This window comes from Callorhinus ursinus, unplaced genomic scaffold, assembly GCF_003265705.2.
Source record: "Callorhinus ursinus isolate GAN/ISIS: 27379988/994484 unplaced genomic scaffold, GSC_fseal_2.0 scaffold58, whole genome shotgun sequence".
In the NCBI taxonomy this organism is placed as follows: domain Eukaryota; kingdom Metazoa; phylum Chordata; class Mammalia; order Carnivora; family Otariidae; genus Callorhinus; species Callorhinus ursinus.
This window is the reverse complement of record NW_027397120.1, coordinates 3,692,554-3,711,833: the sequence shown is the minus strand read 5'-3', so window position 1 is coordinate 3,711,833 and position 19,280 is coordinate 3,692,554.

Sequence of the window (19,280 nt, the reverse complement as noted above, 5' to 3'; positions counted from 1 at the left end):
GGGATCATTGCAGCAAAGCTACGCTAAAATAGCACAGAAAGTGCGGGACCCAAACTCTTCTGAAGGCCCAAAAGCTTAGAATAGAAATGATTTGAAAAAAATCTTAGAACGAGGTAGATTCATTATTCTCATTTCCATGTTCCAGATCTATTAATTCAGCCTCTAAAGTAATCTTTGTCCAGGGTGCATAACTGTATCAAATACTCCTGCTATCAAAGCTTTCTTTCCTTAAAAGGCAAAGATAATATGGACTGGGTATTCTTTTCCTACACATAATTCATTTAAGTCAGAAATGTTCTCAGATGGCTTCTTTTTTTCCCACTCTCCAAGTTTACGTGCGCCATGATCCAGGAAGATATAAATTACCAGTGGGAGAAGGGGGCAAGGCTGCTCCCTCCCATGACACAAACACCGCGATTTCATTTTCCTGATACTTTTATTTTGCTGCTAATAAAATTGGGTGGTTAAACCTCCATGGTAGAGTATGAATATAACACCAGAGTTAAGCTTTAACACCAGCAAAAACTCTATTAAAATATTGCCCCAGAGACTGTAAATTTGAATTCTGGCGCTGCTGGTCAGGTTGGGCCTGAAAACTAAGGAGAGGAAGTCCCTAAGTCTTGCTGAACAGGCCACACAGAAGGATTTTTTTTTCCTTTAGACTAATTTCCTCATGGAGAAGAAAAATATAAAGAGGGAAGGCCTCCAAATTCCGAGCTGACTTATGAGAAGAAATGAGCCATGAAGAAGCAGAGAAAGGGTCTCACGGCGCACCTGTGCTCAGCCTGGCAGGGGAAGCCCCAACGGACGAGGGCAAGGAGGAAGGAATACAAGTGCATGTGATACCCTGTGATTCGGATGAAAACGTATTTTGTCGGAAGAGCTTCTTTCAGAAAGACGACACGAGAAAGCAGTCCAGTTTGGAGAGAGACAAATGTCATTCTGCACCGTCGGGATGTGGGGTGTGATGTGCCTGTTTCTAGAACCAGCGCGACCCTAGACACGCCACCCGTTGACCATCTGACCCAGAGGCTCCTCGTCCGCCAAATGCAAGTCATGGTCCAAGGTGACTGAAGAAGGTCATGGCTTCAAAACATATATATTTATTAAAGTGCTTAGAGACTCTCAGAGAGGAGAAAGTAGTTTATGAATATGGCAAATGGTTCAAATTCAATGTTTGTGGAATTCACTTACATAAAGCTAAAAATGTCCTTTAAAGTAGGCTAAGGAGAAAAAGTCAGTGACTGACTTTTGTCAGCAACAATGAGTTTAAAGTTTGTTTGAAAAAAAAAAAGCATTCGTAATTTCAACACAATGTCAAGAATTATAAAAACAAACAAAAAATTTCAAGTAGGCTTGCATTTTATATGGCATACCCAGTAGCATGAAGATCAGCAAAAATCTATTAGAACTGGTGAAAAATTCAGAGAAATTCTGTAATCGACTTGGAAACTCAGAGTCTATTGGAGAGTAAGAACAAATTAAAAGGCAGGTGATAATTGACAGCCAGGTTATCAAACTTCTTCTGGTCTTTGCGTGAAGGCGCTAGCAATATTCATGTGACGGTACACTTGCAGAGCGACCGTTCAATATACATTTTACTAAAACAATCAATGAATTTAGCAAAGATGTGTTTAAGAAGAGAGTATTTGAGGATTAGGAGCAGGTTTTAGAAATGAAATGGAGGATCAGCTAACAAATCTATCAGAAATAAGATCAACAACTTAAAATTTAAACCAATCTTGAGCATATATTTGAACTTGGATATGCAGAAATGGTACACAGGTCCCTACGGTTCAGTGATACACTCGGAGGATCAGCAGCCCTATAGACAGTTAAATTACTCAGAAAGCCAGGGAATTTATCAAACATGAATTTCAAAGTAGATTCTGGCCTCCAGGAGAAATGGAAGTGCCCATTAATGTACATACAAAATAAATGTTGTCTGCAAGCTCTTTTACACTATTTATTTTTGTGGCCGCAAATTGGCTAAAGGTTTTTAATTTACATAAAGTGGGACAAAGAGCCTTCTCCCTTTGCTCGAAGTCATATGGGGCCAAGTTGTGCAAAACTATTCACAAATACTAAAAGTGTAACCATTGCCCCAACAGGTACAACACAAAGAAATAATTCGTCCCATTTCATACCTCTCGGTGCATTACTTATAACCAACTCCAATTTGAGAATGTTAACATTAAATAGGTTTCACACATGGAAGATATTCGTACAAACCCATCATATATTATGAATGGAAAATTATAACAGCTCTGCAAAATTTGTTAAAGCAGATGGGCTGAAATTGACTGAACACCCAAGTCTGCGATAGTCTTTAGAAATTTAGACAGCGTTTGGCTCATAACCTCAATATTTGTTTTATTGATCAAAAGAAATGTTAACTTCGTCTACTTTTGACAGATAATTTATCAAAAAAATGTTTTAAAGAAGGGAATATTTCATATCTGAGGGGGCTCGGGAAATTAGTGACTGGCCTTTGGGCCTGAGCTGTCCCCCAGGAGAGAGGTGGAGCATCATTTGGGAGGCGACTGGACCCCAGCCCAAGGGAAGGAAGGAAGACAGACAGGCCAGGCCGAAGGGTGGGTGCAGGTAACTCCAGGTAACTCCACATGACCCCTAATTCCTTGCCCAAGAAAACGTGACATACAAAGGAATAAGACTCCTCTTGCTGAAGATGACCCTTCTAAGCCCAGATGTGCCAAGCACTTGGAAACGAATCCTCCACAAACCCCCAGCCTTCACATACTTTGGTCCACTCTCAGAGTAAATCATGCTGACATTTCTCTTTTGTTCAGCGATTTCCATGGCAAGTCCTTCTACTGGAACATGATTGTTTTCCCTCTAATCCCACAGCCACTGCCCGATAGTGGAGGGCTGACAAAGCCACACACACTCTGGGTCCAAACACTCAAACCCCCTGCCATTCACATGTAATGGCGTCCAGTAGTAGGAAGTCATCTGACCTAATATCAAAATTCACATCGCTTGCTTCTCCTGGTGACTTTAAGTTCTCCTCGTATGTCCTTATAATGTCTCCCTCCTATATGCAGATGAGTGAGGAGAGCAGGTCACCTCTTAGGGCCTCTCAGTCCCCATGCATGTGAAACAGTTATGCATGGTGCTCCGGAATGTTCCTTCTGACATAAGAGTCCCAGAAATTGTGTGTGTGTGTGTTTTTTAAGATTTTATTTATTTATTTGAGAGAGAGAGAATGAGAGATAGAGAGCACGAGAGGGAAGAGGGGCAGAGGGAGAAGCAGACTCCCTGCTGAGCAGGGAGCCCGATGTGGGACTCGATCCCGGGACTCCAGGATCATGACCTGAGCCGAAGGCAGTCGCTTAACCAACTGAGCCACCCAGGTGCCCTGTGTGTTTTTTTTTTTAAGTGTTCACGTCCATCTCCCTCTGGTGCATGAATGTACAAAATGGCATCCCCTTTGCAAAAATGGAGAGACTTACCCAGCAGTTTTGCATCCATCATCACACAATGCAAGGGACAGCATCGGTTCGGCTGAAGACTGACCATTTGCTTGTAATGTGCCCTTGGACCATGGCTGTGGCCTTTCGTTATTGGCCCTGCTATCGCACATGAGAGTTTGGAAGTCCTTCTGTGCTCTCGCTGCCTGCACAAGTTTCATATGAATCCCCCATCTGGGTTGCCTGGGCCTGGCAGGAATACAGGCAATTTGCCGGGATGGGCAATAACCTGAAAACACACTCCATCTTCAGGATTGATCAGAGCTACCACCTCCACAGCCAGCACAAAGAGGGTGAAGTACCAAACATTTAGACTGTATCTGCCCCAGACACAGACTTTGGCCTCAGCCACAATGGCCAGCCCGACCTAGGACACAGCCACACTGTGAAAATCCCCCTTCTTATCAACAGGGTCTCAAGCAGGAGCTGAAGCTTTGGGTTCCCTCCATGATGGGGGAGTTACAGCAAGACTTGTTGGCCCTTTGCCCAGTGAAAGGGCTGGGAAGTAGGTGAGACTAGCCCTCCCAGCCCCACCCTATACTCACAGGATGTTTGGGAGACCCCATGAGGCCACATTCTCTGTCCCCTGCCACCAGCAGGACCAAAAGGTGCCATACACTCTGGTCTGGCTTCCCCTTCCAGCTCTCTGTTGACTGTGCCCTCCTTCTGTGCCAAGAAGGCCAAGCAAGGCAATCCTGTGTCCAGACCCCCGCGTGAGTGGGCGCCTCGGCCCTCAGACCGTTCTCCACTAACATGTTTGCATTAGTCTTCTCGGGCTGCCATACCACAGGATAAACTCAAGGTTGGTTCTCCTGAGGCCTCTCTCCTTGGCGTGTGGACGGCCACATTCTCTGTGTCCTCACATGGTCTTCCCTCGGTGTGCTTCTGTGCCCTCACTTCTCTTCTCCTGTGGACACCAGGCATACTGGCCTGGTCGTACCGGATTAGGACCCATCCATATGACCTCATTTTACCTTATCACCTCTTTAAAGGCCCTACATCCAAATGCAGTCACACCCTGAGGGACGTCGACATGTGAAATTGCGGAGGCGGGGAGGCTAGGGCATGATTCAGCCCATAACACGCACTGACCTGGCTTCCCGCCCCCTTCCTGGAAACTTGTTTATGCTACAAAGAGGTCATTACCAAACTTGCCGCTCTCCATTGGAAACAACATTGGCCCAGAAATGACAAGTGATAATACCACAGCTGCGAGACGAATCGGAGGGAATTCTACCCACATGAACAGGACAACCTGCGGTGGCAGCTCTCCCAGCACAAAGCTCGCTCACATGCCTAGAGTCTTTGATCCTCCAACCCACTCTGCGAGGGAGGCTGGGGAGGTATTAATCAATGAACACAGATTAATTTATGAGATGGCGAGTTGCAGAGAAAGCTGCCCAAGGTCACACAGCTAATTACGGCCCAAGTCTTGCGACGCCAGGAACATACTCCTTGCGCTACCCCTCGTGGTCCCCTGTGCAATGAAGGGACGCCTGGAATACGATCTCACAGCACTTCCTTCAAGTTAAAATGCGTTTATCATCTTGCACAAGTTATGACCCCAACCTTCCCACAAGAAGATCGTATCACAATAAAAAACACACATGGTGCAGGTGGGTAACATGATTTATTAAATTTTCTCAATTTCATGTATAGGAAGTTCCTCCACACAGGAAAATTTTCTAAAGATTGAAAACATATGTACATAGGACAAAGCTCAGAGAGGGAAAAAAAAGAAGGTTTATTATAACACATCGCACATAATAAATGTTTTTTTAACAAAGTCTGTACGAACTTTCCACATTAATCAAAAGTGAACGCTGCATGATTCTGTATAATTAACCAGGAAGTCATATTACAAGTGATAAATATCACAGACAATAAAGTGAAGCGGACGAATATTGACCTTAAGTGCTCATTAATAATGCAGGGTTTTTGATGGTCCACAATGCAATTATTACTTAGTTAATTGAAAGGTCAAGTTTCCCAAAGATTAATAATTAGGCTTACAGTGGCCTGTTCATCAGAGGTTTAATAAATGCTAAAACAGGCCCCTTTAGGCTGCCTTAGTATCTGAATCAGAACCTTTGATTTCCTGCTGTCCTTGCAAAGCTACAGAATGGAGAGAAGGAAACATATTCCATGCTGAGAGTGAGCCCCTGTCACTACAAAAAAGATGCACATAGGACCCACGCCAAAAGTCTTGAACCTTGACTTTGGGAATGAGGGGCTATCTCAACCACATTCGAGGGGGGCAGTGGGACAGATGACACAGCCTCCACCAAGCCTCGCTGGAGTCCGGGACCTCCAGGATGAACTCTGGCCCCAGCCGTGGTGAATCTGAGACAACTAAGAAAGATTCTAATGGCACCTAAAGAAATTGGCAAAATGACTTTGTGTTTAGAAGATGTGGGAAAGATGAGACAAAATATATGCTTGCAAGTCAAAATATTCCATCTCCTTTTCTGTACCTTTTTGGCCAATAAGCTCCCTCATGACCCAAACAAATTCAGAATGTCCTAGCTCTTCAGCAGTCTCCCCACCTCGCTGGGGCGACGAAAACCCTCCATAAGTAGGACCCAGTGCCATTTGCACTACTCAGGCAGACGACATGCCCAGTGAGCTTGTGTCTTCCGGCCCCTGAGCTTTGCCCACTGAGCTCTCCCTGCTCTCGTGCCTCCCTGACCCTCATCCATTCTTCAAAATTCAGTTGAACTACCACCCAGTCCAAAATGCCTTCCCACTGAATCTCAAAATCCAAGTAGCTTCTCCTTCTGGACCCAACAACACATGACTTGTTTCTCCTTTATGGCAGTTACCTTGGATGGTAGACGTGGGTCTCGCCTTCCTTCTTCCTCCCTGTATGCAGGCAGTTACTTGTGGGCTGGGCTGGGTGACCCTCACTCCATCCTCCACGCGCTCAGCCAGGTGTCCCACTTATGGCGAGCATGAAGAAATGCTTGCTGAATTGGAGGTGTGGGTGGGGAAGGAGGTAGCAGGACTCCTTCCTGAGTTGAAGAGGCAGGTTGAGTGGAGTGCAGAAGAATGGGGGCCCCGGGCTCCATGATGGTCAAGAGCAGCTGGGGGCAGAGGGAGCTAGAGCCCCGCCACCAATGGGCTCCCCGGGGAAACCCAGGGACAGCAGAAGATGCCCAGTTTGATAAGTCAAAGATAGCTGGGGACTTTAGGAGGGCACAGAATTGGAAAGACATAAATGCCCAAGGGTAGGGGATAGGTGTCATGATTATTGCACATACACTCATCAAGAGGCTGCAGAATCCTGTGCCAGGGAGTATAAAACAGCACACGTGGTAGGACCACAGTTGTATGAGGAACCACGTGGCCAGAGGACAGACCAATGCACAAAAGTGCTAACAGTGACTGGGACCAGGACGTGGGATCACGGTTGTCGTTTTCTGTTCTACAATTTCTGCTTCTCTGTATGTTGCAAGGTTTCTCAAATGAATACACAAACTTATGGGGGGGGGGCAGGTGTGGTGGGATTCGCCTTGGGCTCTGTGAGGCAACGGGGAGCTCTACAAAAACGTGAGGGAACTGGTCATGCACTCGGAGCCAAAGCCCATGTGGCAGCCAAAGACCCAGAGGAAAGGCCCGGCCCCCAGCCTCCCGGGGCCTCCTGAACAATTTACAACAGCCCCACCTCGCACAAGTGAAATACAGAGGTATTTCAGAAAAGCCAGAGAAAAGCGGAGGAGTCCAGACCCCTGTCCTCCGCCCTGGCTCCTGGTTCTTCCCCTGTGGCCCCACTCTCCCTGCCCAGAGCTCATCCCAAGCCAGAGGCCAGGTGCTAGTACCTGGGCCGCCCCCCACTGTCACTCACCTCCGTCCCTGCCCACCTCTCCAGGACACCCGCGTTCCTCCTGCCAGATGCGAGCGGACGCCCGAGACCGCCCGCTCATTTCACACTTCCTTCTCCCCGCACTTAGGAACTTAATGTCTCTGTCGTGGTGTGTTAGAAGCAGTGACCCAGAGGTGAAAATTCCTTGTCCCGTGACCAATCCCTTGGGCCAGCCAGTCACCTTTATTTACGGTTCCTGTAAAAAGAACCTGCTGTGAATTTTCACTCTGCCCTCATATGCCCGCTAATGAGATCACATTTCATATGGACTTATCTCCACTTTTGGGGGCCCAGCAACTTCTGAGCCCAAGCGAAAAGTCGGCCGTGCTTTGCAGAAGGACCCCCGGGGCACAAGGTGTCCGGGTGATCTGCGGGGTGCAAACTCGGACCCCTCTTTGGTGGCACTAAATACCTCCCGTGCCCATCAGGAGCATTGGATTTCAAGCCGAAACCAATGGCATCCTGGCAGCACTATATTTTATGTCTTGTTTTTATTTCTTTTACTCGTCTTTCAGTGTAAACAGTCGATGTTGTTCTAAGAGGTCAGTTTTATATGCCGGAGCACCACCAAACTATTTAGGTTTAAAATGACACTACTGTTTAAGACCCAGTGATTTTCAGAACACATGATTTACTGTTGTGGCATTCCATAAGACTCATTTCATACCTCCAAGAAGGACTAGTCAAAGTGTTAAATAAACATGAAGTCCGCGCCTTGTTTTCTTTCCAAAAGTGCAAACACTGTGTTACTCTCATGATTAAATACTGCTCAACACACAACCAAGTAACTATTTCACAGTTGCCTCTTTCCCGTGGCTGCATTTTATGTATTAATTATTTTGTGTTCATATGTATTAATTATTTTGTGTTCAGACAAAGACTTTAATTAGGAGTCATAAAGGGTTTCTGAAGAGTGAGTAAGTAGTTTCATCTGCATTAAACTGATAATAAACAGGCATTTCTACAACAAGGAGCTGCCCAAGTGCAAACCTTAACTAAGCCTGAATCTATTAACCACTAACTAAACTCAGCCTCATAAAATATTGTTTGGGGAAGGTACATGACAGTAAAAATGATTCAGATTGCCTTTAGGTCCTTAAAGAGGAAATAAATTAATTGAAGTTTGGTGGATATTAAAGGTTGAAACTTGCCTTTGAATGTGAAAAATTCAACCAATATTATCTTAAGCTCCTAACGCTGATTATTAAAAATTGTTTGATTCTTTGAAATGACAGTACAAAAGCAAAAAAAAAATTTAAATGTAATGGCTTTTTAAGGACAAGAGGCAAATATATGTGTGCTTGATTACAATGAATCTGGACAAAAAGGAAAAGGGAGGTTAGTTCTGCCCATTAAGCTGAAGCTCCAGCCTCCATTCTCTGAAACAAACTACATGATCAACAATGTCCCTCCAATGGAGACTCCGAGAAGCAATGCATCACGCCTTTCTTAGCTACTTGTGTTCAGAAGGCTTGATTTCAAGCGTTCGAGCGGCTTCTCTTCTCCAGATGCTGCTACGAGACAGACGCCCGGCACCCTCGCTGTCAGTCAGCGGTTCATGCACTGAGGACCCGTGGGTGAATGCGTATTTACCTTTATTTTCGGCTTCGTTCTGCGTATTCACCTTGAGCCTGGCGCCATCTAGTTTGTCAGTGTGGGTCAGGTGCTGTTGGCTGGTGCCCTAAGTCCTCAGAACCCAGTCTGGGGTCCTTTTAAGGGGTGTCTTGTCAGGGTCCTCAGTGTTGGGAGAGGCAGGTTGTCTCCTATTTAACCTTTAGGAGCCAGCACACCTCGAGATCACCTGCCCTGGGGGACTGCCCACCTTCCAGGCCAATTTGAGGCCCTCCACCCTCCCAGAACTCCTGGGTTTGCCTGCCCCCACCCCGCCCCAGAGCCCACCTGAGCCCCCCACCCCCCCACCACGTGGCTGCACACATTCTTCTGCAAAACCATCAAGCGGAAGTCTTGCCTTACTGACCTGCACGTCCCCAGGCTCACCTACACTTAGCACAGAAAGTGTTAGTAAAATGAGGGGCGCCTTCGGGGGACTCAGTTGGTCAAGCATCTGCCTTCGGCTCAGGTCCTGGAATAGAGCCCCTTGTCGGGCTCCCTGCTCAGGGGGGAGTCTCCCTCTCCCTCTGTCCGCCGCTCCCCCTGCTTGTGCTCTCTCTCAAAAAAATAAAAATCTTAAAAGAAAAAAAAACTAGTAAAATGAATGGAACCGAATTTCCTTCAGCTTCTGGCATCAGATTGGTGATATTTTGGCCAAATGCAGAGCAGGGAGGGGGCCCGGCTACCAGCGTTTACCCGGTTAGGGGCTCCTGTCAACATCTCCCACATCCACACACTGCCTGGTCCTGGGTTTGCTTCCTCTGGACAGTTTCTTCTTCACGAATGTATCGGCCCTGCCACAAGGGGCCAAAACCGGGCGAGGCAAACAACGGTACTCCTAAGGGCAGCCGTGGACGGGCTGGCCACTCAAGTGACCGGCTCCGGTCTGAGCCTCCGGCCAGTCCAGGACTCCAAGTCAGGGGCGGACAGCCATCCCCTCAGACCTCAACAGTCTGCACCTGGGGGTGCAGGCCGAGAAGGAGACCTGGTCAGCCCCTAGAGGGGCAGCGGGTCCCCAGGGACGCTGGCAGCTAGGACAGAGACCACATCCTCCACCTCCTCACTGCCAGGCCACCCCGAGCGTCTTATACCTGGATCAGCCTGCCAACCTTGTCATTGTCCCCAGTCTCATCTTTCACAATAAATGCACTGAAGGACTTTGTTTCTGCTGCACGGACCCCAGAAGGAACATAAGGGTGGCAGAGCCAGCCAGGAGAGGCAGGGGCAGGACATTTCCTGACTTCGGGATCCTCCTAAGCCCCCACTGGCCTTAAAGGTGTGGCCAGGGCCACATCCGAGGGAGGTGCCCAGACCGGCCCGTCCCTCACGCCACCTCCCTGGTGCAAGCGTGGAGAAGAGAAAAGTCACTGCTGGGAGTGCTGGGCCCTCGGTGCAGCTGACAGGGAAATGGGCTCACGAGGGATGATGTCCAAGTGAGGGGAAAGCAAGTTTGCGAAGTAGTATGTACAGGAAGATCCTATTTGTTCAGAAAGACAAAAAGAGACAGACAGAATGACAGATGGAAAAGCACTGATTTACACACACACACACGTGGACAGAAAATAAGCTTACCTCTCATTTTACACTTTCCTATTGTATGTAAGACACAAGAGAGCCAAAAGCGAATTTTCCTACAGTCAGAGCAAAAATCTTTGCACCTGTCCTCATTGAACAGAGAGAGAACAGGCTCAATGTATGAAAGAAATTTTGTGGTGACATAACCAAGAGAGAGGGGGAGGGGAAGAGAGAGAAGGAGGGAGAAAGGGAGAGAGAGAGAGAGAGAGAGGAGGAATGAAGGGCCTACAGACAGAACAGCCCGGTCAGGATACGGCTGTGCTCGCGTAGACGTTTAAGACATAGCTAATCATACGTCACTGTCTTGTGTCTGTGAGACATTCAGGCTGTGGCTAAGCCCCAACGACATCTAGCACACATGAATACAAAGGAGCCAAGCATGACACAGCCCTAATTAGGAACTCAGAGTGGAGATCCAAAAAAAAAAAAAAAAAAAGTATAATACAATGGTGAATATATTCAGAAAATGTCAGCTGCCAAATGTTTGCACTTCAAATTTCATCTCCAGTTGGGTGAAAATGTCCATGGATCCCAGGATGCTGGAATAAAACTCCATGTGGTTCCATTTTTATGGGTGAATCTGAAACCAGGTGGTTCTGGAAAGAGAGTTCCCACAGCCCTTGCCCTCCTGCGGTTTCTCCGGATGCTTAGAATGTTTTCCTAAAATGAAATTACAAACATGAATCTCTTCTATGCAAGCAAACTTTCATACCAAGTATGCCAATTACAGGCTTGTCATTTTCCCTTTGTAAACCCCAATTTTTAGCCATAAAAATGTGCTTATGATACAACTTTTTGAGCTCAAAAGAATCAATTGTGATGGGGTTTTTTTGGGGGGGGGGAAGGGGGATGGGACTTGCAAATGTCTTCTTAACTCCCTTAAGGGAAAACAGTCATACACAAATTAATCACTGCTAGTTTTGATCATAATTCAGTGATTCTCTAGCAAATTATTTCAAATTAAAAAAAAAGTCATAAGGTAATCTTTTCTAAAATTATTAGTAGAGGGTCTCCTGAAGACGGACAGGGAAAGAATAAGTTCACAGGGAGGGAAGCAAGGATTTTATAAGGTAGGGCAAACAAGGCAGCGTGGGAAATAATCTCATGTTGTTTGAGAAAGAACATATGGGTGTATTGATGGTAAGTCTATGGCCCCTGCTGGACAGGCCCTAGGACTTGTTCTCCAATACATGGGCGCAGTAACGTTGGGTAAACAACAGGCTTTGAAACCAAACCCTGTAGTTGTCCTTCATTAGGAGCAGTAAGCCATATTCTTAACATTATTTCAATGGAGGTTCTTCCGTGGGGTTTAATACAGCTATACCTTTTTCTAACAGCCACACACTCTAACTTTGACACATTTGAAGATGGAAGATCTACAGGGAAATGTAGAATCAAGAGCCATAAGACACTGGGTTACAGTTCATGAGAATTTGCAATTTAAGTGTATGATGACTGAAAAGGAGATGTAGATGCATCGGGAAATGTATCTTTCAGCCGGTACATCTACACGTAGGTTAATTAAGTCACCAACGTTCTGCAGAGAAAAGTGTAAAACACCACGATCAAGTGAACTCTCCTCCAGGGTTACACAATTTATAACCCACACCATCCTCAGAGAGCAAGCAGCTCCCTCTGCCAGGCTTTCAAAGAGCTGGCTCCAAGGCGCTCGGCTCGCCCTGTGGAGGAGGGAGACGGCCGGGCGATGCCCCCACTGCCTGCCCGCGGATGGCCCTGTCCTCCGGCCGTGCTCCGGCCCTGCTCTCAGCCCTCTGGGCACTCAGGGATGGAGAGTGTGCTCGCAAAGCACAGAGAACAGCCAGCATGGGGCATGCATCTCCAGAAAGCAGGCCAGGACACAGGAGGGGCACAACAGACAGAACACCCTCAACTTTCATCCAGTGCCCACCCAGCCTGGTTAACACGCCAGAACCTGGAATCTGAATTCAATACACACAGCCCAGGGCCTAGGCTACCCTGAGTTTCTGTTTTAAATTAAACCACATAAATCAGCATTGGTCTTCATCTGGTACACCCGAAATAATGAAGGTGAAATTGCATTTATTGAGCAGTATGCATATGTACCTGTCCTTGAGGGATGCACCCAAACCACACCGCCCAAAATGTAACCTTTGCAACACTCAGTGTAATCTGCCTCAATTCCTGCTCTCAGGGGAACTTAAGGAATCTCCATAAGCAGGGACAACAGAAGCAGAGATCCGTCCAAAGTCCTTATAACCTAAAAGGGGGAGTGGGGGTGAAATATAAAACTGTCAAGACTGGGCAACCCTCCATGGAGACCAGAAAGACAGTGGGACTGACATAATTGACTCAGCTGTCCACAGCAGGCAAGAAAAGGAACCTGTGGGCCCAGGGCACGCCCTGACCAGGATACCCCTCAATGCCCCACAAAACGGCTTCTGCTGCTTATAATCAAATGCATCTTGAGACAGGTGCCCGGAACAAAACCTTTAGATCACAGATGACAACAAGCAAACCAGGGAAAGAGAGGCTTTTATGAGACCCCACACCAGCCCGTTCACCATCTGGGTCCTGTTCCCAGTCCCAGCTCCCAGTCTGGCTTTTCCATTACACATACAGTCCTTTCCCTGTACCCTGTACCAGACTCCCCCACAGTCTGCCAGGTGATACCATTTTCCTTTCCTGGTTGAGCAAACAAAACCCTTGCCTAGTGGGAACGGCCCCAGCTTAAAAGCCACTCTTCCACACCAACCTCGCACACAGTAAAATGGACAAGTCACAGACCTGCCCCAAGGCTGCATCTTCTCGGTGCAGATAAGGTGTGTGAAGCTCCTGGCACAGAGCAGGGGCTCAGCAAGTGGTAATGATGAGTCTACATGAGCAGAACGGGGGTCAGTCTCAAAATACCCAACAAACCTTTTGTTTTAGACAAAAGTCTCAATATATCCACTCTTCATGAGGAGAAGAGCCCCATCTGGTTTGCCTGGCAATGCGACGCCCATTCTGGGGCCACACCAAAGCTGCTAGTCCCCAGACCACACCCCGAACAGCAGGCCTGCAAGACACGCACACTTGTGCACGCAGAGCAGGGCCTCAAGACACCCTTGTTAGGGGAATGAAATGGTGTCAGATAAGAAGACCCACATCATGAAACCCAGAAGGCCAGGCCTGGAGGGAGGTCCCATGCAAATGGATGGGTCTGTGCCAACGGAGCACATTCACACTTTTTTTCAAAAGTCATACCTATTAGTAAATACAAATAAGTATAAATGATCATCAGGAATGCGGCAATAGGATGCAAAAATTGGACTTTTTCATACAGAAAAGACAACTCGAATATGAAACTCAAGAGACAGACTTGAGCACACAAAGCCAATGTCGAGCAAATAAAGAGCACCCACTGTTGCATTGCCGCTGCCTGCTGCAAAGAACGAAATAAGCTGGCGCTATAATAGCCCAGACGGAACCAAAATGGCACGGCCAGGCTGGAATACCAGATAAACGCTGGCTGGGCACAGCGCGGGACAGAGCCACGAGCCAGTGCGGGCAGCGGCAGCGGCTGACTGGCAGGGCTCTGCGTCTCGAAGCAGGCGGCGACATCCGGGACTTCGAAGCCAGTGCGATGAAGGGGACCACAGAGCTTCATCAGCAACAGGAACGTACAGCCAAAATCCCTGCTATTGAAGGTGAGGGGGTGGGGGGTGGGGGGTAACTCCACCTCTCCCTCCACTCGTGCAAGGAGACTAACAAGAGGTCGAGACCCAATCTTGCCCTTCACTGGTTTTGTGACTGTGTCAGCAATACGCCCAATATCAGAGCAGAGCAAAAGTTCCCATCTTCACTGAAGGAAAGATAAGCTGTGCACAGGCAGCAGACGAAACATCAGAGGGAGGTCAGGGGAGAAGGAGAGAATATGAATGCAAACCACAGAAACATTGATCCTCTCCCTCAAAAGGAGCCCATACACCAAAATTCCAAAACACATAAAACACAGTTCATACAATGAAAGACACGTTTTAAAAAAAAAAAAAAGACATGTAATAAAGACAACAGTGTGAATTCATTTGAGATATAACTAAGTTTATAGAAGCTCCTGGCAAAAACTTTAATATAACCATGTTTAAAATTTTAAAGAGATACTTAAAACACCATTATCAACATAAATAATTTTAAATTATGAACAAAGAGTAAATAAATGAAATAAGAATAGATGTATATGAAAGAGAGCCAGTTATAACATGTTAGAAATGAAATATATAGTCACTAAAAATGTTTTAAATGCACAAGATGGGATAAATTCTAAGAGGAACGCAGTCCAGAACAAAGAGTAAAATGGAAGATAGGACTGAAGGTCACACCAAGTGCAAAGGATGCCACTGATTTTTTTTCAATGTGTGACAAACCTACTGAAAGTCAAGAAGATATCATGGAGATCATTTTTTAATCTATAAAGGTTTCAAATCACTGTGATGTTTACCTGAAACTAATGGCTATTGTATATCAATTATACTTCATATTAATTTTTTAAAAGAGGCAGGAATAATAGATTGAGAGACTCCAAGATTTATCAAATTGTAGTTCTTGAACCTGAGAATAGGAGTGAAGTAAGATTTGAGATCTTAAAATAAATAATAGCTAAGAATTCTAGAGAATTGGAGAAAAACATAGTCTTTAGATTGCAAGAGTAACACAGCAGATTAAATTAAAAAAAAAAATCTATGCCTAAGTAGCATAATGACATGCAGAACATCGAAAATAAGGAAATAACCTCAAAAACTTCTAGAAAAAAAAAGAAATTGCCTATGAAGGAATGATAATTACAATGACAATACATTTCTTATCAGGAACAAGAGATTCCAGAAGGCAATGAAGTAATACCTTTAAAGTGATGGGAAAAAAATTAAAAATAAACAACCTTACCCAAGGATTTCAAATCAGTTGAACTATCAATCAAGAGTGAAAGCAATCAACAACAAAAACAAAATTATCTGATTAAAAAATAAACAAAATACCTTAAAAGACATTTCTCCAAAAAAAAAAAGATATATAAATGGCTAATAAATGAAAAGATGCTCAACATCACTTATCACTAGGGAAATGTGAATCAAAATCACAATGAGATACTTCTTTACACTCATTAAGATGACTATTATTTAAAAAAAAAAACAAGTGTTCGTGGGAATGTGGAGAAATTGGAACTCTTATGCATTGCTGGTGGGAATCTAAAATGATAGAGCCACTAAGGAAAACACTGTGGTGGTTCCTCAAAAATAAACACAGAATTAGCACATGATCCAGCAATTCTACTTCTGGGTATATACCCAAAAGAAGTTAAAGCAGAGGCATGAATAGATATTTGCACACCTATGTTCATAGCAGCATTATTTACAACAGCCAAAAGGTGGAAGCAACTCAAGTATCTATTGTTTAATGAATGGATAAACAAATGTGGTATATGCATGTGATGGAATATTATTCAGCTCTAAAAAGGGCTGAAATTCTGACACAGGCTAAAACATGGATGACCCTAAGGACATTATGCTAAGGGGACTAAGCCAGATACAAAAGGAGAAATACTGTATGATTCCACTTATACAGGGTCCCTAGAGTCATCAAATTCATGGAAATAGAAAGTAGAATAGTGGTTGCCAGGGGCTGGGAGGAGGGAATGGAAAGTTATTGTTTACTGGAAGCAGAATTTTAGTTTGGGAAGATGAAAAAGTTCTGAAGATGATGATGGTTATGGCTGCACAACAATATGAATATAATATGCCACAGAACTGGATGCTTAAAATAGTAAATTTTATCTTATGTATTTTCATCACAATAAAAAAGTTCAACCATAAAAAAATAGTGAAAGCAGGGGTGCCTGGGTGGCTCAGTCAGTTGAGTGCCTGACTCTTGATTTGGGCTCAGGTCATGATCTCAGGATCATGAGATCAAGCCCAGCATCATGGGGCTCTGCGCTTAGTTGGGAGTCTGAGATTCTCTCTTTCTCCCTCTCTCTCTGCCCCTCCCCCCTGCACTCTCTCCCTTTCACTCTCTAAAATAAATAAATCTTTAAAAAAACAGTCAAAACAAAATAAAGACGTTTTCCTGTATACAAAGATTTAAAGAATTTACAACCTACAAATCCCAGTGAAAGATCTATGACAGCATGCATTGAGGGGAAAGAAAGGAAATGCAAAAGGAACTTGTGAGAAATGAAAAGAAAAATGAACCCCGCAACTAATAAAATGTCACAGTACATTTAACTATTAATTTAGAAAATAACTTTTTGTATTAAACAGTAGTGGTCGGGCGCCTGGTGGCTCAGTTGGTTAAGCGACTGCCTTCGGCTCAGGTCATGATCCTGGAGTCCTGGGATCGAGTCCCGCATCGGGCTCCCTGCTCAGCAGGGAGTCTGCTTCTCCCTCTGACCCTCTTCCCTCTCGTGCTCTCTATCTCTCATTCTCTCTCTCTCAAATAAATAAATAAAATCTTTAAAAAAAAAACAGTAGTGGTCAAACAAACTCCAACATGGCACAAGTTGAAAACATGTTCCCATATACTAAGATCCTTATTGTGGTCAGAAGAAAGAAATAGAAATACTGAGCAACTCTAGACTTTCTTAGAAAATTTTTATTGAATACCTTAAAACTTTAAAGATAATTACCAAAAGAACGGAAATATAATCTATAGCTTCCAAAGTAGCAAGGGGGGGTGGGGCAGGGAAATTATCATAAAACAATCAATTTTCAAAGTAATAGAAAAGACAAAAAGAAGGCAAAGAAATGGGGGAAGGGAGAAAGAAAAAACAAAAACCAAAGGACAAAGAAGGAGAAGGAGAAAGAGCAGGAGAAGAAAAAAGAAGAAGAAAGGGCAAAGGGAGAAAGAATAGAAAGAAACTGATATTAACAAAAAATAAAATAAGATGGGAGATATAAGACCAAACATGTTCATTAATCACAATATATATTAACTGATAGAATTTACCTATTAAAAGATGTTATTTGACTGGGCTTTTAAGAAATCTAGGTATATGTGTCTTATAAGGAATACACATGAGGCAAAGCCACACAGATGAACTGAAAATAAAGAAAAAACTACAACATGCACATATTATCCAAAAGTAAAGGGGGTGTGATATACTAATATAAAATGAAATGCAATTTAAGCAAAAACCTTGTAACTACTGGGGCGGAGCAAGATGGCGGAGGAGGAGGAGACCTAGATTTCGTCTGGTCTCAGGAATTCAGCTGAATAGGGATACAACCATTCTGAACACCTACGAACTCAACAGGAGATCGAACAGGAGAGTAGCAACAACTCTCTCAACAGAGAAGCGACCACTTTCTGGAAGGTAGGACGTGCGGAGAAGTGAATCCGAGGCGATATTCGGGAGGATAGACGGCGGGGGAGGGGGCCTCCGTCGGCCGCTTCTGGCAAGTGATGGAGCCGCGGAGCACAAAATCGGACCTTTTAGAAGTCGGCTCCGCGGAGGGACGTCGCTCCAGTGGCTAAGCGGGGGGTGGAACCCTCGCGGGACAGTGCGGTCTCAGGACCCTCGGGGTCACAGGAAGACCGGGGGTGCCTGAGTGCGCCAGAGCTCCCAGGGATCGGAGCGGGGAAGCCGGCTGCAGAGACGGAGCCGAGGCGCGGGCTCTCAGCTCGGGGTGGCCATAAACTGTGATCCGCGGCCCAGTCGGGCCACGGCTCCTCCAGCAGGGACCCAACAAGCGGCAGAGCCGGGGAGACTCCCCTTCCTTCCCGGGGAGGAGCGGAGCGGGAGCGCACCGCAGGGATCTGCTCGGTTTGCAGACTCCACACGGGGTCGGGTGCCAGAGATAGAAACGCTCGGTCACAGGCCGGGTGAGCACGGCGTGCGGCCGGAGACCGGGGACACGGGAGTGACTGCTTTTCTCTGGGGGCGCACTGAGGAGCGGGGCCCTGAGTTCTCAGCTCCTCGGGGCGGAGATTGGGAGGCCACCATTTTCACCCTGGTCCTCCAAAGCTGTACCGAGAGCTTGCAGGGAACAAAAGCTCCTGAGAGCAAACCGGAGCAGCTTGCTTAGCCGGGACCGACAAGGGCGGGGCAATTCCGCCTCCGGCAAAGACATTTGGGAACCACGGCAACAGGCCCCTCCCCCAGAAAATCAACACGAACAGCCAGCAAGCGAAGACCAAGTTTACCGATCAAGGAGAACGGCAGAACTCCAGCGCTAGGGGAATACTGCACATAGAATTCACGGCTTTTTTACCATGATTCATTAGTTTTTCAAAGTTAATTTTTTTAACAGTTTTTTTAATTTCTCTTTTTCCCTTTTTCAACCAACATCTTATCAATCCCTTTTTTAAAAAAAAACATTTTTTATTTTTCATTTTTAGAGTCATATTTTATCCCTTCATAGTAGTTACCCTTATTTTTGGCATATATATATAAGTTGTTCTCTCTTTAAAATTTTGAGGTACAGTTTCTTCTAACAGATCAAAATATACCCTAAATCACTAGTGTATGGCTTTGTTCTAGTCTCCTGCCTGATCACATTCTCTCCCTTTTTTTTTAAATCTTCTTTCTTTTTTCATACAACTTCTTATCGTATCAAATCCTTTTATAAAATCTTTTATAATTTTCATCTTTACAGCCATCTTCCATCCCTTCATTGTATCAACCCTTATTTTGTACATATATAAGTCTTTCTTCCTTTAAAATTTTAGGAGGCACTTTTTTCTAACAGACCAAAATACGCCCAAAATCTAGTGTGTGGCACTGATCTATG